This window comes from Symphalangus syndactylus, chromosome 14, assembly GCF_028878055.3.
Source record: "Symphalangus syndactylus isolate Jambi chromosome 14, NHGRI_mSymSyn1-v2.1_pri, whole genome shotgun sequence".
NCBI classification, from domain to species: Eukaryota; Metazoa; Chordata; class Mammalia; order Primates; family Hylobatidae; genus Symphalangus; species Symphalangus syndactylus.
Genome location: NC_072436.2, coordinates 81,412,458 through 81,434,678, shown reverse-complemented (window position 1 = coordinate 81,434,678; position 22,221 = coordinate 81,412,458). Strand labels below are relative to the sequence as shown.

General features: G+C 37.0%; 1 long non-coding RNA gene across 2 annotated transcripts in view; it reads right to left on the bottom strand.

Annotated features, from left to right (window-relative positions):
- Positions 1-14,021, bottom strand: part of LOC129461990 (uncharacterized) — a 153,065-nt gene extending 139,044 nt beyond the window's left edge. For both annotated transcript variants that reach the window (XR_010115733.1, XR_010115732.1), the window contains exon 1: positions 13,740-14,021. This is a non-coding gene — a long non-coding RNA (uncharacterized lncRNA). The remainder of the gene's footprint in view (positions 1-13,739) is intronic.
- Between the last annotated feature and the right edge of the window lie 8,200 nt (positions 14,022-22,221).

Below are 22,221 nucleotides of genomic sequence, written 5' to 3'. Positions count from 1 at the left end.
ATTCACTCATGATATAACAACCAACACTGCAATGATTCAATTGAAAATTACTTGTTATACTAAGAACCCAGAAGATATCAAACTGAAGGAAAAACGACAATGAATAGATGCCAACACAGAGATGAAAGAGATGTTAGAATTACTTGACAAAGATTTTAAAGCAATCATGAAAAAAGTGCTTCAATGAGCAATTATAAGCACAAATGAAACAATGAAAAAAATAAAGACATAGCAAAGAAACAAACTCTTGGCAAGTAAGTAGACAATATAAAGAAGAAGCAGATGGAAATTTTAGAACTGAAAAATATAATAAAAACTCTAAACTGAAATTAAAAATTCAGTGGATGTACTCAATAACGGAATAAAATGCAAAAGGAAAGAATTACTAAACTTAATGATGGAACAATACAAATGACCTAAATTCTGAAGAGCAGAGAGAAAATACACAGGAAAAGGAAAATGAACAGAGCCTCAGGGATCTATAAGACTATAAAAAAATTAATGTTCATGCCATTAGAGTTTCAGAAGGAGAGAAGAAAGAGGTAAGGTTAAAAACTTCTCAAAGAAATCATGGCTAAAGATTTCCAAAATTTGACAAAAGATATAAGCCTGAAGATTCAAAAAACTAAGCAAACCCCACATAAAACAAACTCAAAGGAATTCACACCAAGACATATCATAATAAACTTCTGAAACTAAAGACAAAAAAAGCTTGATAATATCAGGTGAGAAATTACACCCTACCAATAGAGGGAAAAAAATTGAATGGCAAAATGTATTATCAAAAATCATGGAGGCAAGAAAGTTGCACAACCATAATAGCTAAAACAATTTTGAAAAGGATACAGTGGAAGAAAGTATTCTACTTGATTTCCAGACTTATTATGTAGCTACAGTAATGAGGACACATGTAATTGGCAAAGAAATAGAGACACAGATTAATTGACTAGAATACAGAACTCAGAAATAGACCCACACAAATATGCCCAATTGATTTTGACAAAGGGGCAAAAGCCTTCAATGGAGTCAAAATAGACTTTTCAACAAGTGGTGCTGGGGAAATTCAACAAACCTTGTTTAAAAAAATAAACCTTTACCTAAGTCTCACTCCTTATACAAATAAAAACTGAAAATGGGTCACATAATTGAATGTAAAATATAAAACTATAAATTTTTAGAAAAAACAGAAGAAAATCTTCCTGATCTATCTCTAAGTAAAGAGTGTTTTTGACTTGACAGCAAAATCACAATTCATGTAAGCAAACATTGATTAGACTTTATAAAAAATAAAGACTTTTTTTAAATGTGAAAGACCCTGTTAAAAGAATAAAAAGACAAGCTACAGATTAGGAGAAAATATTTGCAAAACCATCTGAGGCAGGAGAAAGGATGGTAAATATTTGAAAATCATCTGGTAAAGGATAATTATTTAGAATACTTAAAGAACTCTGAAAACTCAACATTTAAAAAAATGCCATTCGAAAATGGACAAAACAGGAAAAAGAGTATGCAGATGGAAAAAAAGCACATGAAAAGATGTTCAACATCATTAGCCATTAGAGAAATACAAATTAAACCACAATAAGATATTACTATGCACGTATCAAAGTAGCTAAATAAAATAATTAGTGACAACACCAAATGCTGAAAAGGATGTGGAAAACTAGATCACTCATTTATTGCTGGTAGGAATGTAAAGAGGTACAGGGATCATGAAAAATAGTTTGGCAGTGTCTTAAAATACTGAACATGCAGCTACCATATGACCCAGCAATTACACTCTGGAACATGTATCCTAGAGAAATAAAAACATGCTTGCCCAGAAATCTATGCACAACTGTTTATAGTTTTCTTTTTAATAACCTGAAACTGGACACAACTTTAATGTCCTTCATCAGTTGAATAGTTAAACTAACTTGGTATGTCCCTACCATGGAATATTAGTTAGCAATAAAAAGAAACAAACCACTGAAATACGTAACAACGTGGATGAATCTCCAGATAATTATACTAAGTGAAAAAACCCAATCCCAAGATTTCACGTATATAAATTATTGAACTGACAAAATTATAAAAATGGAAAAAGATTAACTTTTTTCAAGAGCTAAGAAGAGGTGGTGACGGAAGGTAAGTGGATGTGGCTATAAAAGGGCAATATGAGGCACCTTTGTATCGATGAAAACATCCGTATCTTAACCAAATCAACTTCAAAATACTGGCTGTTACATTTTACTACAGTTTAAGACATTACTTGCCAGGCCTGGTGGCTCACGCTTGTAATCCCAGCCCTTTGGGAAGCCAAGGCGGGTGGATCTCGAGGTCAGGTGTTCCAGACCAGCCTGACCAACGTGGTGAAACCCCGTCTCTACTAAAAATACAAAAATTAGCCAGGCATGGTGGTGCATGCCTGTAATCCCAGGTACTCAGGAGGCTGAGGCAGGAGGATTACTTGAACCAGGGAGGCAGAGGTTGAGCTGAGATCGCGCCATTGCACTCTAGCCTGGGTGACATAAGGAGACTCCATCTCAAAAAAAAAAAAAAAAAGGAAAAAAATTTAAAAAAGACATTACCATTGTGGAATAGCTAGGTAAAGGACACAGGAGTTATTGCTATGTTATTTCTTACAACTGCATGTGAATCCATAATCATCTCAGAATGAAAAGTTTAATTTAAAAAAGAAGAGAGCTCCTGCCTGGCTGCCGCCAAACTGGGACATTAGCTTTTTCCAGCCTTTGTACTTGAATTGAATCATCAGCTCGTCCTGAGTCTTGAGCCTGCTGGCTGTCACACTGGAACTACATCTTAGGCTGTCCTGGGTTTTCAACTGTTCAACTCACTCTGCTGATCTTGGGAATTGTCTGCCTCCATAACTGGGAAAGTCTAACTGCAGCATTCTGGAGGTCAGCCTGTCTGCATGCAGACTATCCAGAAAGGAAACTTGTTAGTTGATATAAGATCTTAAAAAGGAAACAATATTCCACTGAATACTCACCAACAAAACGAAAACATCTATTTATCAGAAGGTCCAAGGTATTGTGGGAACAGAGACCTAGACCCTCCATTGCAGTGATAGACTACAATGCCTGGAGGCACAAAACACTCACCTCCTCCACAAAGAACCAAAATAGTGAGTAGATAATCACACGTTGAATAGAGGACCCAAGAGAGAGCCTTAGAATTCAACAGAGAAGTGATGGAAAACACATAAGGCAGGAAAGGAGAGGGAAGCAAGGCAGCAGCCTTGCTGGAATCAGCTGAGTGCCTGGAGAAGCTCCCCATTTGGGGAAAGGGTAAAATATATCGTCCCCAGAAGTCCACCTTTACACTGTGAATTCCTGCAATCCTAGCCATGGGAGGGCCTCTCGACCACTGAGGGTGCTGAAACTAGTATAGGGAGCTGCCTGGAAAATGTTTAATGGCATTGCTTTAAAGAAGAAGTTCACTCTGGGTCCCACACACTCCTCAAAACACAAGCACCTGCAGTATGATACCATTTTGAGAGCCCAATCCCACCTACTGCATCCTGTCCTGGGGCCCAACAACCCCTGAATCTCCACATCCCTGGAGCCTCACTGATACTCCCTTGTGTCCACCCAGAAGGCTGCAGCAGTGCAATGCCAGTTGGACCCAGGAGTATGATAGGGACCCCAGCACTCTAGCCCAAAGAGTATCCTACACTCTGGGTAACAGGTGATGAAGTACAGCAGGGAGGCTGTCCCTGAGTCAAAGGGAACCAAAATATGTGCTCCCAGAGCCAGAGAGTCACCTGCCTGGGACTGCTGCCATTGACAGCAACACTGCCCCCATCAGCAGCAGGGCCCTGCCTTCTTGCACATGCTGTAAAGACAGGCTCTCTTTGCCCACTCTGACCACTTCTATTGCCTTCTGAGCATACTGCATGAGGGCCTGAGGATATATCGCCCCACTGTGCCCACCACCGCCTGTACCCATGTGCACTGCCAGGGGGTCTAAGGACAGGTTTGCCAGCCTGTCAATGCTCTTCACTTGTCAGTGCCCAAGCACACTATTTGTGGGTCTGGGTGTTACCCTACTCCACTGGTCACCTTGAGTGAACATGCATACCACCACAAAGCTCAACAATAGGCACAGAACACCTGCTGCCAGCGGCCAAGCATACTATGCAGAGGCCTGGGGGTTGCGCTGCTCCATTCACCACTGTTGGCATCTGTGTATTCCTCTGGGAATCTGAGGATGGGCCCACCTAGCCTACCACCACTACCACTGCTGGCAGCCACCTGCATGTACCACCTGGGGGTCTCACCCAAAGAAATCTTCTCCAATGCACATTATGTTCAAATTGTCAAAAGTCAAAGACAATGAATGAACTCTAAAAACAGCAAAAGTAAATTTTCTAGTCACATATAAAGGAACCCACATTAGACTAACAGCAGATTCCTTAGCAGAAACGTTATGGGCCAGGAGATAATGGAATAATATATTCAAAGTGCTAAAGGAAAAAAAAAAAACCTGTCAGTCAATCATACTATACCCAAGAAAGTTACCCTTCAAAAATGAAGGAGAATTAAAGTGTTTCCCAGACAAGCAAAAACCGAGGGAATTCATCACCACTAGATTAGCCCTGCAAGAAATGCTTACACCTGCAAGCAAAAGAACAATATCTACCATCAATAAAACACATGAAAGTATGAAACTCACTGGTAAAGCAAATATATAAATGGAGAAAAGAAAGAACTCAAATGTTACCACAGCAGAAAAGCACTGAACTGCAATGACAAACAATAAGAGAAAAAGAAAGGAACACAGGATATATAAAACAACCAGAAAGCAATTAACAAAATGACAGGAATAAGTCCTCAGATATCAATATTAACCCTGCACGTAAACAGATTAAACTTTTCACGTAAAAGAGACAGACCAGCTGAATGGACGTAAGAGAAAACAAAAAGCATGACCCAACAGTATGCTGTCTACAAACAAACAGACAAACAAACCTCAGTTCATCTGTAAAGACACATATAAACTAAAGGTAAAGGAATGCAAAAAGATATTCCATGCAAACAGAAACCAAAACTGAGCAGGAATAAATATACTTATATCAGATAAGAGATACTTTAAGTCAAAAACAGTAAAAGGGGCAGAAAAGATGATTATGTAGTTATAAAGGTATAAATTTAGCAGAAGCATATAAAAATTGTAAATGTATATGCACCCAACACTGGAGCACTCAGCTATATCAAGCAAATCTTATTAGACAGAAAAAAAAGAGATAGACTCTATTCTCAGCATTCACCCCATTGTTAGCATTAGACAGATCATCTACACAGAAAAGCAACAAAGAAATATTGGATTTAAACTGCACTTTAGACCAATGGACCTAACAGATATTGACAGAATATTTTATCCAACAGCTGCAGAATACACATTCTTCTCATCAGCACACGGAACACTCTAGTTTAGAACACAATGTTAGGCCACAAAACAAGTCTTTAAAATTTTTGAAAATCAATATCATATCAAGTATTTTATCATACCACAATGAAATATAATTAGAAGTCAATAACAAGGGAAACTTTGGAAACTATACATGTTGTATGTTAAACAGAACTATGTGAAATTGAGACTAAAAAGCATACAAAAGATCAACAAAATGAAAAGTGTTCTTTTGAAGAAGTAAACAAAATTGATAAGCTGCTAGCTGAACTAAGAAAAAAGGAAAGAAGACCCAAATCAACCAAAGGAAAAACAAACAAACAAACAAGGAGACATAGCAACTGATACCACAGAAATATAAAAGATCATCAGAGGCTATTATGAACAGCTATGTGATAAGAAACTGGAAAATCTGTAGGAAATGAATAAATTCCTGGACACATATAGCCCAGCAAGATTAAATCAGAAAGAAATAGAAAACTTAAACAAATCAGTAATGAATAATGAGGTTGAATTAGTAATAAAAAGTCTCCCCAGGATGGGATGACTTTGCTGCCAAATTCTGCCAAACTTATGAAGAAGAACTGACATGAATTCTCTTGAAACTATCCAAAAAAATTGAAGAGAAACGAATTATTCCTAACTCATTTTATGAGGCCAGCATTACCCTGATATCAAAACCAAAGACACAACAAAAAAAGAGAGAATGCTACAATTCAATATTCTTGTCTATCATGGACACAAAAATCCCCAGCAAATGCTAGCAAATCAAATCCAACAGCACATCAAAAAGAAAATATGCCATTATCAAGTGGAATTTATACTAGAAATGCAAAGATGGCTCAACATACACAAATCAATGAATGTGATACATCAACAGAATGAAGGACAAAAACCTTATCATTTCAATAGACACAGAAAAATTATTTGGTAAAATGCAATGTCTCTTCATAATGATAAAAGAAAAACTCTCAAAAAACTAGCGATAGAAAGTGAATACCTCAACATAATAAAGGCCATATATGACAAGCCCACAGCTAACATCATACTGAATGGAGAAAAGCTGAAATCCTTTCTTCTAAGAACTGGAACAAGACAAGGATGCCCATTTTCACCACTCCTATTCAATATACTACTGGAAATCCTAGCTAGATCAAGGAAGCAAGAGAAAGAAATAAAAGGCATCCAAATTGGAAAAGTGGAAGTTACATTGTGCCTCTTTGCAGAAGACATAATTTTGTATTGATAAAAAACTAAAAACACCACCAAAAACCACTTAGACCTGAATAAAAAATTCAGTAAACCTGCAGGATACAAAATCACACAAAATCAGTAGCACTTCTATACGCCAGTAATCAGCTGGCTGAAAAAGAAATCAAGAAGTCAATCCCATTTATAATAGCTATAAAAAGTAAAATACAAGGCCTTGGAATAAATTAAACCAAGAAAGTAAAAAACTTGGTTGGGCATAATTGCTCATGCTTGTATTCCCAGCTCTTTAGAAGGCTGAGTGGGGAAGATCACTTGAGGCCAGGGGTTCAAGACCAGCCTGGGCAACATAGTGAGACTCCATCTCTTAAAAAATGTTTTTTTAAAAAAATTTTTACAAGGAAAACTATATAACACTGATGAAAAAAATTGAAGAAGACACAAACAAATGAGAAGACATTCCATCCTCATGGATTAGAAAAATTAATAATGTTAAAATTAGAATACTACCCAAAGCAATCTACAAACTAAACACAATCCCTTTCAAGATACCAATGATAATTTTCACAGAAACAGAGAAACAATCCTAAAATGTGCATGGAAGCAAAAAAGAGCCCAAATACACAAAGCAATCAGAACCAAAAGGAACAAAGCTGGAGGCATCACATTACCTGACTTCAAAATATATTACAAGGCTATAGTAACCAAAACAGCATGGTATTGGAATAAAAGCAGACACACAGACCAATGGAATAGATTGGAGAACCCAGAAATAAATTCATGTATTTACAGCCAAATGATTTTCAACAAAGGCACCAAGAACACATACGAGGGAAAGGACACTTTCTTCAATAAATGGTGCTGGAAACAAAATGGATCTCCATATGCAGAAGAATAAAATTTAGTTCCTTTCTCTCAACATATACAAAAGTAAATTAAAAATGAATTAAAGATTTAAATGTAAAACCTATAATTATAAATGTATTAGAAGAAAACATAAGGGAACTCTTCAGGATATTTGTCTAGTCAAGACTTTAAAAGTTAGCTAACAAAAACAAAAATAGACAAATGGGACTATATTGAACTGAACTTCTGCACAGCAAAGGAAACAGTTAACAGAGTGAAGAGACACCCTGTTGAATGGGAGAAAATATTTGCGAACTATTCATCTGATGGGACTAATATCCAAAATATACAAGGAACTCAAAACAACTCACCAACAATAAAAATCAAATAATTTCACTAAAATGTGGGCAAAAATCAGAATAGATATTTCTCAAAAGAAAACATACAAATGACCAACAGGTATATGAAAAAAATTTTCAACACCACTAAACATCAGGGAAATACAAATCAAAACCATAGTGAGATATCATCCTACTGAGTTAGAATGGCTATTCGAGAAAGACAAAATATAATAGTTGCTGGTGGGGATATGGAGGAAAGGGAACTCTTATGCATTGATGAGAATGTAAATTAGTACAATGATTATGGAAGACAGTGTGGCGATTTCTCAAGAAAACTAAAAATAGAACTATCATATGACCTAGCAATCCCACTACTGGGTATTTATCCAAAGGAAAGAAAATCAGTGTATCAAAGGGATACCTCCCTGCCACTCACATGTTTATTGCAGCACTGTGCACAATAGCAAAGATATGAAATCAACCTAAGTGTCTATCAATGGATGAATGGATAAAGAAAATGTGGTATATATACATAATGTAATACCATGAGGCCATTAAAAAATAAAACTCTATTTGCAGCAACATGAATTGAACTGCAGGTCATCATATTAAGTGAAATAAACCAGGCACAGAAAGACAAATATTGCAATGTTCTTACTTATATGTGTGAGCTAAAAAAATTGATCTTGCCAAAGTAGAGAGTGGAATGATAGTTACCAGAGGCTGAGAGGATGTATATGTGAAGGAGTGAGGGGACGAAGAGAGGGTGGTTAACAGGTACATTGAATTAGACAGAAGGAATAAGTTCTAACGTTTGATAACAGAATAGCATGACTATAGTTGACAACAATGTATTGTATATTTCAAAATAGCTAGAAGAGAGGGCTTAAAATATTCACAACAAATAGAAATCGTAAATATTTGAGGTGATGGATATCCTAAATAACCTGATTTGACCTTTACATATTGCATGCATGTAACAAAATGTCACATGTACCCCATAAATGTTTGTACATATTATGTATCTATAAAAATAAAAATAGAGATCAAAAAAGAGAAGAAAGCATATTAAAACATAAGCAAAGCAAAACAAAACAGAGTGAAAAGAATTTTCTTAGAATCTTCCAGCTTGGAAAATAATAATTTTTTTAATCACTTGCCACCTGATTTCTCCATACAGATTGTGGAGAATCTACAGATAGACTCTGCAAGATGTATCGTCTTTCCTTCTAGGATTGTGCTGTCTTGCCTTGTGATGGGACTCATTGAGTTCTGTTTCTGAATACACCAACAATTTTTCTGGATTAAAATTTTGCCTTGTTCTTTTAGCACTGCAAGCAAGCTGCTTGGGCTTCTTAGTATTCCAGCATATTGCTTGTAAAACAGCTAACAACATGGCCAAATCCATTAGAGCATACCCTTGTCAACCTCCTGAGTTTATTGATATTTACATTTATGATACAAGTTTTTTGAGAGCCTCTTTTTCTGCTGCCTGGTGTTTGCTTTCATAGAGAGAGGCCAGACAATTGAGAGGGAAGGAGGCAGCACTTGTGCTAGATTTATTGGCACAGCACACTGAAGAGCAAACACACCACCAAACAGAGGATATTGATAAGGAGACTAAATTCATTTGAAATCGCTAAAACTCAGTTAGGGGCATATTGTATTAAGTGAAATGCCATTACTGAAGGGCCAAGGGAAAGACTGTATGCCAAGTCATGAGAGCTTTTCAGCTCACTGGAAGGCAGCCATTGCACCCACGCACTACATTTGATGGTTTGGAAGAAGAGATAATTTCTGCATAGATCATAAAGGGACTTAAATCTCTCAGTCGCTAGGAGCACAGGCATGAGCTGAATTGTCCCCAAGTGAGAATGTACAAGAGAGGATTCCCCATGCAGTAAAAGCATACACTAAGCAAGTATAAATTCCAACTTTCCATAAAGGCATTCTTTCCCTGTGATTGTGGCACAAAGGTGCATTAAAAAATTCCACACTAAGGAGCATCATTTGATTCTGTGATTTGTGTGTGCATGTGTGTGTGTGTGTGTGTGTGTGTGTTTGTGTAAAGCATCTCACTCTTTGTAGAGAAGATGACAGAACTCTGGCTTACTTAATGTATTTTAACCATTTTTAAATGGAAAGTTCCTCCAACTAACGTAAGTTCCTGCCCAGGCCATAAGAACAACTTGGGGTCTATTCTGGGTGCAGGAGAGAGGTTGCTACCTGCCACAAGTAAAAGAGTAGATTCATAAAGGCTGTTTTCTCCTAAGCAGCCTCCTAGCACTTCTCTGAAGGTTGTTCGAGGTTTCCTCACTTGATGTCTCTCATGCTGCCCTTGTACTGTTAATCCTAGTGAGCAAGGACGGGCGGTAAACAGGAGTCAATTTCAGTGATGTGTATAAATCTTGTTCAGGTTATTCAGACTAAGGCAGCCCCTTATCTAACAAGCAACAGAGCAGACTTTGGAAAACACTTTTCACCTGTGACAATAGCGGCCCAGTTTTGTCCTCGTCAACAATGGAATAAATGTAATATCTTATGTCAGCTAACTCCATGTCTTATTTATGCCAAATTCTTCTGGGTTCAGCATTTTAAGACAGACTTTGCATTAGGATTTTACTCTAGCACAGACTCCTAGAATAGCATTGTTCTGCAAAGAGAGAAGATACTTTTAAGTAAAATTTTATAATGACCAGAATAGAAATGAATTGTTGTCTTTGCCGTGCTATCTCACCTGACTGTTTATAAAGTAAGAAGAATGTTGGCAAATCAGGAGACATCATACTTCGAACCTTTGATAATAAGTACCTTGAAAACTATCAGAGTTGTGCTGAAACACTACGAAATAATTCCAACAGACACAAACAGAACCATGGCTAGTTGGAGGAAGATTAAGGGTTATTTATTGGCCATTGAGGGCTTCCACCTAAAATTAAACTTTTTGGAGGGCATGTATTTGAATGCAAGATCCTAAAAGGAATATGAACACAATAAAAAATGCTCATATTTACAAGAAACACATATTCCCTTCTCTGTGGTCAAAAATGCATATGGCTGGCCTTTTGGCAACATGATCATATTTTTTCTCGATACAATCAAAGCACAAAAATGAGCTTCATGCTACTGAACAAATCTGCATATGGCAAAATAATTAAAAATGGCAAATGTTTGTAAGATTATCAGACACGATTAGCCAGCATGTGTTTTAGTATATCAAACTATCAAATGAACCAATTTTGAAACAACCAAATTCACATTCTTTAATTATGAAGCTTTAATTGAAGGAAGAAGATAGAGGTCCTGAAAATTAAAAACAAGAAAAAAAGCTTATCGGTATTTGTATTTATCGCTCTGATATACACTCTATATAAAACCTGAGTAGTCTTTTACCATTCCCATCTGATGATATCTCTCTCCTGGCAAGACTCTTCAATTATTGCCCAGTTTCTCCAGAATAAAGGCTATGCTACTATGAATGGCAACACTGCATATCTATCAGTCTGGCCTCTGTCTAGGTCTGCCACCTTATTTCTAGATTTTTCTGTGTTACTTTTTATGGTTCAGCAACACTAAACTACTTATTCCCCAAACATGCCATGTTCTCTTGGCATCTGTGTTTTTGCATTTTCTATGTTTTGCCTGTTCCCATTACTCAATTGGCAAACTTCTATTTATTATTTTAAACCTGAGCCTCAATGTAACTCCCTCTTGCAAGCCTTCCTTAATATACCTAGCAGACTATTCTTCAACTGTGATGTGGCCCCATTTTATTTTGTGGATACACACATTATTGTCATTACAAATACTTGTCAACATATCTGGTTCTTAAGGGCAGAAACTATGTAATTTCTTCCTTGTTTCTTCAGTGCATACTATAGTATTTTATATGTGTGTGGTCTTAAAGAGACAGTGAATAAATGAATCAATCCATACATGAGTTAATGAATGAAACTAGCTGTAGAGAATACATTTGTAGTTTTAAACACATTGCAGTGCGTGAACCTGGGAGGCACAGCTTGCAGTGAGCCGAGATCGCGTCACTGCACTCCAGCCTGGGAGACAGAGCGTGTCTCCGTCTCAAACAAAACAAAACAAAACAAAACAAAAATTGCAGCAAAACAGATGTTAAAAAAGAAAAGGTAAGTTCCCAATTCCTCTCTTTTTGTGATTTGCAATATCATTCAGGAAGTCCCAGAGCTGGACTTCCCAGAGCTGATGGTATGATGGTTTTCCTTACCACAGTGAACCACGCTGAAATTTTCTCAGAGGCACAATATTTCTCTACTCCTCATCTTCTCCCTCCTCCTTCTCCTCCTCCTTATCATCAATATATACATAATCAAAATTGTACTCTTGTTCAGAATCTGCTCATTCACAAAAACAAAATTAAATAAACTCTTATACATAGCCATTCATGGCTCAAAGAAAACCATTGTTTCCCATGTCAAGAAAAACCAGCTTGCAGGAGCAAAATAAATATTAGCCTTATTGCAGAGCCAAAGTGATATACATGTCCAGATATGTGCTGTTTTTAGCTTTTAAAATAAGCAAGGTACCATTTTTACATGATGGCTTAATACCTGAGTCTTTCAAATTTTACCCTGAGAAGAGATCCGTGTCTGGCCAAGGGAATGTGTCCTATGGCAAAAGGATGAGAACATTCTAGGGTTTTCTAAGGCCCTTTTCACATTCTTACAGGCAGAGTATCATGGTCCCCATTTAAAAATACCATTTATTTAAATATTTCCTTAATGATGATGCCCTCAAACACAGTATTCACACCTACCTCACAGAAGTATTGGTAGATACAATGGATATTATTTACAAAAGGTATAATTTCTTTCTTAGAAGGAGTTGTATTAAAAATTAAAAATGTTAAGGATGTAGTTGAGCAACACCATATTAATAACTCCAGTGTCCAGAGAATGAAGAGTGCTGGATACTTGAATTTTCTGGTTAATAGAGTGTTGTACTTTCTAAGAGAGCAGATTAGGAGTCTAGGCTTGAACTTAAACTACTTAGGTTCAAAACTGAGCTCTGCCACTTCCTAGCTGTGCAAGCTTGGGCAACTTTATTCCCTTCTCTGGAACCTCAGAGTCTTCATTTTTTGAAAAAAAGAATCATGATGATATCTATCTCCAGTGCTGTGCCAAGTCATATTCGAGCCTGAAGCAAAAAAGAAAATGGTGTGCTACTGCACACACTATAAAATATCCTCTAATATTTTTAATCAAGTGGCAAAAGAAAAAGTTAGTAAGTTCCACAATCAGAAAAGCCTGTCAATATTTAAAGCTTTGCGTTGTCCAGTCTGTTCACAGCCATCGTCAACCCTTATAAATTTATCCTGTGGGGTGTGCAATGATCCCTCAGGGCCGGAACCTTGGGCCAGTTGAATATTACTGTTCAATTGCATGATAATACTGGATCACAAGAGACAACAACCTATCTTTATTTTAAATTCTGATAATTTATGAATTTTTGTATTTATTTTTATTTAAAAAATATTTTATTAAAATATGATTTATTTTAATTATTGAGATTTTTGGTATCCACTTTAATTTTGTGCACTAACCTCACCTGAGTCGTGACTGTGTCTAGCTCATGTGTTGTTTTGAGGATGAAATAATTATTGTAAAGACCTTAGCAGTAGGCCTGACACATATTTAGTGCCCAGTAGTGTTGTTAATTAACATTGTTCTTGAAAAGGTAATAAGCATAGGAAGTATAGGTTTTGACCCTTTTTGCCCTTTGTGGGATAATCTTCCCAATATGTCAGTGTTATCCCCTAATTCTCTTGAGTCCTATTAACTTATAACCACCAAACTAACCACATTAATTCATTTTAGGACCCATTGGATATCCTTTAAACAGAGTAGTTACTGTACAAATACCTTAATTTCTGCCTTTTGTCTTTCTGAACGAACTTACCATTTGGATTGAGGAGGTTGGTTGATTCGGTTCAACACTGAAGTTCATGCTTTCTTACCGAATTGGTCATTTGTATGGTTTGGTTGAATAGCCAGTCAGTCATAACACTTAAGCCAGGTATTTATGCAGATTAAGTGCTAAAAGCTAAGGCCCATGTTGTGAGGCTAAGTAAAGGTAGGCTCCTAGAAAATATAGCTAATTGAAGACTGATCTCTCCAATCACATTGTTCTTTGTGTCTTCACAAAGTAACATCTGTGACAGTTCTGCCATGATCTGAATGTCTGTGACCCCTGTAAGCAATGCCCTCTGCTGCCTTCTGAAATCAATCCACCTGATCAGATTATGATGCTGATTGTGATGTGACACATGAGATATTTAAAAAGTGTTTCCAATAGCAACCTTGTCAAAATACATTTGCCCTCTCAAAAAAGGAATACAACGACTGCATGGCTGGTTCCAACATACACAAAATGCGTGGTAAATAACCAAAAAATAAACAAAAACAAGAGGAGACTTAGCTGATGTGATTTTAAGTAAGTGATGTTTTGGAAGGGGTTAAGCATTCTTACAACTAATATATGACTGAGAAGATTCAACCTCAGTAACTGCATTAGAATATTATAAACCAAGCCCACACAATATTAAAATTAGTTAAAATATATGCAAAATTTATGAGAGAACGTCAGGTGTAATGCTCGATAAAGTAAGCTTAATGCTTAAGAAATTTATCTTCAGGCTGAAAAGCCAACTCTTGCAATTCTGAGTTAGGGTATAATTTTAGAAACTCTTTTCTGTAAAGTCATTCTTTTATTAATGAGATCAACTCTAGGTGAGCTGAAAGAGGTAACTTCCTAAAGCATCCAGGAGGACAAACAAGACCCTCAAAAGCACTGGGACATCAGTTGTATCTGTTAAAAAAATACTGGGGAAAAATATGTCCTCAAAATTTGTGTCTGTTCAGTCATATTTCTTTCGTTGTTTGGAATATTACTGAAGCTTGTGAAAAATAAAATTCTGGGGGCTGACAGAGGCTCTGTGTTACTTTAGACTTTTCTTCTTCACTCTGGGTGTGTCACATTGTTACACAGGGTGACACCTTTATTATCAGGCCAGAATTCAGTGTAAATATACCACCAGAGAGTCCAGAGAGTGGACTTCCATTGGCTAATTGGTCACATACTACAGCTCCCAGCTGAAATAATGCTGTGGATGAAAGAAGAGAAAAATCTGCTAATTGCACAGTCTCTCCACAGGATAACTCAATCTCTTCTTTGTAATCCAAACACTTTTATTCACAAAGCAGGCAAATATAAACTCAATCAGCCAGGGTAAATTATTGACAGCCAAAAATTGTTGAAGCATCCAGCAAAGGTTAGAAAAGAACGTCAGACATGTTTAAGCTTGTGAAATCACATCATGTTTAGGAACACTAGTCATTTTTAGATGACCTTAATCTCTAGGCTTTTGGCATGCTGCCCAAGAGCTGGGATTTGCTGTGTATATCCTTCTCAAGGGCCTGACTTGGTAAGAAGTTTCTAGGAATTCAGGACTTTTCATGCACCAAGAATTTGAAAACTGTCACTTCGCAAATATCTCAATTCCTGATTTTTGTCTCTAATGCACACAGCATTTCTGAACAAGCATGGCATTCTGAAACTTAGTTGGACTTAAAGAAATATCTAAGTGACTTATTTTATACCTGCCACAACCCTTTTCAGTCACTTCTTCAATTCTGCAACTCAATATCAAAAACAATAATAAAAACAAAAGAAGAATGTAATGGTTTGGTTAACATTTACTGTAACAGCTAAACTTCTTCCTGGCATTATAGAGTGGTTGGATAAAGGATTACCACTATTGTAGAATGATGTTCCCAGCAACGCAGCATCAGGAAACATTTGAGTTGGTAATCCTGCCTAAAATATTCAAAGAGGGCCAATTAACTTGTTCATAGCTGCTTTACGTGTCTTATTACCTCATATAATTGTTTTAAAAGCTATCTTACCAACGAATAGCATTAGTTCAATATTAAATTCCCTTGCTCTGAAGTCAACTGTTTTTCTTCTTTCACTGTGTCATGTCTCTGTCCTACTCCTCCCTTTCCATTTTTCTTTTACTTTCGACTTCTCCAAACATTTTTTACTAGATATTATTTTATACAGGTTTTATTTCTTGAAAGCTATTCTAAACCTTTCTTACAAAATGAGGATGATCAATAAATTGTCTGCTTGCCAATTCTTAAAAAAAGAGAGAGGTTTAAAAAATGAAGAAAATTGCTGTGAAGGTGTGACTGCCAGATGCCAGAAGAGTTTAGATGAGTCAGTGCAAATCTCTCTATATGTGCAGAAAGAAATCTGTAGATAGATTTCTATATTCAGTGGAATTAGGTGAAGCTCTTACATCAATATTAGGTATTGAATCTGACCTTTTTTGAGGAATAGTTTATGGAATGGATAACCAACATTATTTAAGGTTGCATAAGTTACAAGGTAGTATACTTACCGTAAGCATTAAAGGCTTCTGGAGAAAGAAATGAGTAGCCTCAGAGGATAACAGCTCTCAATATTCATGGCCAGAGGCCAGAATGTCAGAAAGAAAGTGATCATCTGCTTTTTTAACAGTGACTTCCCCTGGATGGGGAATGGAAAGCCTCTTTGGTATTCACTACGCACCAGCAAGGAGTGTGGCTCCTTCTGGGTTTTGTACAGGGCCCAGCTCTATGCACACTCATTACAAGGTTATTACCATCATTATGGTGGACAATGCAATAATATTTTAAATGGGCCAAATTTGGCTCCTAGCTATTCATGTGCTGCTCTTGCAGGCCTTGGGGAAAATAGCTTATGAGTACAGGGAAATCGAATCTGGCCCACATCCCATTGCTTCTTCTATGACACATTGAAAAGAGCCTCTGTGAAGAATTTCCATGGTTCTGGTTTGCAAGAGCTCTGATGATAAGAAGTGGACTTTGTGGATAACTCTCTGGGCCTAATAGAAGAACTTATTTGGGATAAAAATATAAAACAAGTAAAGTTAGTTGCCCAAGCGCTCCATTATCCCTTTCTGATGCATTTCCCTGACAGCTATATGTCTTTCTCTGATCCTATTCTCATACTCCATTTTTCCTCTTGTGAAGAAGAAAAAATTCAAAGAAAGCCAACATCTGCCAAAGTATGTTTCATGGGCTAGTAGTTCTTTAAAGTGTCTTGCCATAAAAAATTCTGGAGTCAGACAGATTTTAGAGAAGTCTGTCTTGGAGAGTCATAGGGCACATATGAACATGCTAGAGATTTTGAGTGGCTTCAGAGCAAAGGGGCCTATAGAACTACGTTTAGGGCCCCTGTTTGTGACATAAGATCTAATACTTCTTAGAATTAATATTGTTCTATGGAATTATGTTTCAAATTTTACAGGTCTTATGGAAATAATAATGTTTAATATTGAGGGTGTCATGTTAAGGTCAGCTGAACTTCAAACCTAAGCTATACCAACTGAATATTTAAATAAGAAAGAGTTTTTCAAAACCTCATCCCCAAAGCAGTGAATCTAGATGAGAACTTCAAAAAATTATAAAGGCATTTATTTCTTTGCAGACACAATTCTGTATGAGAAACAAAATACCTGGTATGAGAAAATTATTAGTATCATCCAGTATAACTGATGTTTATCACAGTTTTAGCAACTACAACTCATAATAAGATAGTGTGTTAAACACGGCATACCTTCTCTGATTCAGGAGATAGCTTTGCCATCAGTTGAATGATTTCTGGGAATCAAAGCTAAATTTTGAACATTGTTTTTGGATTTATTCCAAATGTAAAAAACTAAGACAATTAACTATGTAGACTATGGACCCTCGCAACTTCAAAATGGACATTCTTTTCAACCAGATTTCTGGTAACTTTTGGTCTTGATGAAATAATTAGCTAACTGATTTTCAACTACTTTAAGAATAGGATTCCAGCAAAACAGTTTGTGCATACAATCATCTAGGCAAAGATGACCCTGGCAATTATTAACTTGCTCTCCCTCTGCAGAATTCCTGGGGAAACACGATCCACAGTCAGCTAACCATTTTCATTAATATGCACTTATTCCTGTAGAAAGAAACATATCAGGCTACTCCATCCACAGACTTTAGGCATGCAGCTTGTGTGCAAGTGAAGCTTCCATGATGTTGTTTTACTCTCATTCCTCTGCAAGGTGGCATTACTAGGGAAAGTTTAAGGGGAGTGGGTGGGCAGAAAATGATGCAAAAACTTTTTCCTGTAGAAGTGATTCTTTATCTGGGTTAAGGGTAGCACACAATTTTACAAGAAACAGAGCTTTCTGTAATTGTTGCATTAGGGTACATGTAAGGAGACACATTGCACTACATATATGTCACACGGCCCTTTTGAGGTATTGATGTTTCTTGTGATAAAAAGTAGACAAACAACATTCAAGGGTACATTTTAGAATAGGATTTTCAGCCAAGCAAACAAGAAACCTGCACAGAATAACAAATTTATCCAATTAAAAAAATTCTCACACATAAACTAAAACCAAGAGCACTATATTAATCCACTCTCACTCTAATACAAAGAACTGCCCAAGATTGGGTAATTTATAAAGAAAACAATTTTAATTGACTTAGTTCTGCATGGCTGGGGAGGCCTCAGGAAACTTACAATCATGGTGGAAACGGAAGAGGCATGTTTTACATGGTGGCAGGCGAGAGAGAGCAAGTGTATGAAGAAGGAACAGTCAGACACCTATAAAACCACCAAATCTTGTGAGAACTCATTCATTATCATGAGAATAGCAGAGGGGACAGCATTCCTATGAACCAATCACCTCCCACCAGGTATCTCCCTGAACATGTGGAGATTATGGGGCTTACAATTCAATATGAGATTTGGGAGGGGACATAAAACCTAACCATATCAAGCACTATCTAAGATTTACTTTGGAAACATAAAAGCCAGTGTTCCCCTTTATTTTGGGTTGTTGGGTTGTTTGCAAAGACAGGATCTAAGATCTACCAAAGCAGAATTTTCACTATTTAAGATCCATAAACAAAAATTTTAGTGGACAGCAGGGCAAAGAATTCAATTGAAAATAGTCAGGTTTTCTAAGTAAATTAGAACATTTTAAATTATCCCATAAATTTAATAAATGTTTACTAATAACGTATTAACATCAAACGCTGCTCTAAGCTAGTTGAGAAAGTTTTTTAACAAGTTTGGAGTCACTACTACCTGTTTACAGAGTGACTTGAACCTAATCTTCAGCCCAGAAAAAATGAGTCCTGTGGACAAGTAATCCTGTCCATTTGCATGGTTGTGAAGACAGTAAAGTCAGAACAGGAGGTCTATGCAAGAGAAATAAATGTACACTCTTATTCAAGACTTATTGATTCAGTATTGATCCAGTATTGGTGTAGACTCAGTTCAAGTTAGATCAACTTCTATATTAGGTGATAAATCACTTTGCCTGGTTTTCAATCACCTTTGCCCAGTTCTCACTCAAAATGCTCCTTTGCTCTTGCCTTATTCAAGTCTACTATTCTCAAAGCTCATTCTCTTCATGAAATCCACAGATTGGCTGCTTTTTTTAAACTATCATTTTTATCAGACTTTTCCTGTATTTGAAAACTTACAATTATTTCTGATTTCCTGCTCTCAGGTCAGTGCTTAGTGCAGATTTGAGGTGAGCCAAGTTAGTGTGGGCCACTCTAGACCTGCTCATTTGCTTCCTCTCTTCTTGATAGCAGCTGTCCCTTTCAGTGTACCTCTGTGCTGCCTTCTGCTCTAATTCGTGATAACTGAAGACTTCAGAATGCTACTACCTTACCTAGTGGAATTTGCAACCCCTGAGAGGAGTCACTTTTAAACTAAAAAAATTGAGCTACAAGTGGAAGGTTTTCATGTACCAGTTATCAAGCAAAAGAAAATTTGAAGACCATGTGCACCTTCTAGTTTGCAAGGCAGCACCGTATGATGTGTAAGGCTGATTAATTGATTTCTCTTTATTACAGTTTCTGAACTACTAAAATGAGAATTATGAAAGTTTTTACAGCTGTTATAGGCATAAATGACTGAATAGTTGTTAAATGCTCAGGTCATAAATACTATGTAAGTGTCTAATCATTAGCTAACAATTGGCATCCAGATATGTCAAGGTGTGAGAATAACACTTCATGTTAAATTTGAACATGGAGTTCAAGGTCATCAGTGATATGATTTCTATCCCTTCCTTCTGTATATGCTTCCTACTTACTTCCCTGGGGAGAACTAACCTCTTCCATTCCCACTTCTCTACATAGGAGAGACCTAGGCTAACTGACATCTCAACCTGCTTGTCTCTCTTTTGTAACTGTGGATGAGCAATCTAAGCCAAGAATGGCCCCTCAGTGTATGTGTCTACATTTGTGATGACCAGCCCTCTTCACTCTGCTATCTATTCCAAACTGCTGTGAATGTACTGTACATGTTTCCCTCCAGAAAATGAAATTCAAGGGCAAACAGGGAAATACAGAAGGGAACGCTTGTTAGCTTTTGGTTGTGCTTTTAAAAAAAAATTTCACATAGTCTGTTGGTCTCTGGATCATAGCTGTTACAATATTCAACAAATTTTTGCTGAGCATCTACTGTGCAATGCCCTAAGCAATGAGATGAGGCAAAAAGAGGGGAGGGTGAGGAAGACAGCTCTTGCCTTCAAGGAGCTTTCTTTTAAAAAACTCATTCTGTAATTTTTGCAGCTCATTAAAATAAACTGTCCAAATACAGATGTTTGGAAAGCTGATGCATAGAAAATCAAGGTTTAAAAATGTTTATGAATCCAAATAATTCTCCCAGGAGGAAGTTTTAAGAATTAAGAGAGAAATATTTACCATTTTGTTAAAACTGTTATAACACGACTCCCTTTTTCCACTTGGGCAGAGTTGAAGTGTCAAATCTAAGTCAGCATTAATGGATTTGAAAGAATATGAAGAACTAAGGCCTCCTATCTGACCTGGATTTGTAATTAGAACCAGTACTTCCCTGTGTTATGAGAGACAAGGCCCCTGCCTCTGCCTTCACTTTAGAGGGTCTTGGTCTAGTTCTCTCACATTATGTTTTCCCCTCAGAGGAAAGACTTGTGAAGCCAAGGAAACAAGCTCTCTGTTTAAAGGGCATTCCAAGTACCAGGATCCTGAATTTCCCACAATGGTTCCAGTGAACCATCCCAACTGTTGTATGGCCAGGGGGTGCTGTTGCTGTGAGTATGGATGGGGCTTAGCTGTGTGCACTGGCATTTCCCCAGAGGTACACTGGGGCTCCTCATAGTTCAGGATAGAGTAGGGAAAGATAAAAGAAGGGGGTGAATCAGGGCCATGAGCTGCGGGATGGCCCTCTACACCACGACCTCATGTGGGAATCTAAGAATTCTAAATTCTGCCTAATTCTAAATTCTAAATTCCGCCTGGGCTTCTGGATCATTGTGAAGGTATGTATTTCAAGGTAGGAAAATAGAATGTGGGTTATTCAACAGTTTGTTAGATTGATTTATAACTTTTGAATATTAGACATATCATTTGTGGGCTTCCATATTTACTCCTCCCCTACCCTCATCAATGTCAGAATATACATACAAAATGGAGTTTGGCTCTGTCTTTCTTCAGGAAATTCCTCCAGGTTCCTTCTGTGAAGCCTGTCTGTGCTCTCCCTCATTTCCTGGACAGTTTCCAGCTATAGATCTACCTCTCTGCCTGACTTTATAAGAAATAGACTAGTTTTTTGGATCATTGGTTTGACCTCTGCCCTTGTCTTCTCTCTTACTACCTTTATATTTTTGTATCCCTAATGTCTGAACCCAGGTCCACTTTACCTCCTTGCTCAACAAAGTCAAGCTCAAATGAGATTTGTATGAGAGCTGGTTACCTATTCAGGGGCTGGGATTAATCAGCTGCCCGATACCTCAGTTGTTCTCTGTTATAATGTATAAAAAGTCCTATATATATATATATATATATATATAAATTCCTCAAAAACAAATCCAAGAATTAGCACTGACAAAAGATGTAAATTAAAAAAAAGAAAGAAAGAAACTTAGCCAAAAGCCTTGGAAGTCATTAAAGCTTGGAATGACAATAATGGTAATGCTGAGGTTTATGACCTGTGCAGGTCCATGGCATAGGCAGTATCCATATGTTGCAACTATTATGAATAGCAAAGCTTACCATCAAGTCAATTCTGTTAGACTCTAGAAATGTAAACAGCTTAATAGTTGCTAAAATTAATTGGTTGAATCATTATTTCACTCATACCACAAATATTCATCTTGCGTCTGCCTAATAGATCAACTGTTCTGTTCCCAAACAAGCCCACCATGGGTTGTTCCACTATATGTAGACATTACACAGCTATTATGGAAAAATGAACTCCTCTTCCTACTTTTCTAGCAACTAAAGCTCCCACTCAAACATGAACATGTCTCATTTTAACTATATTTGATGTA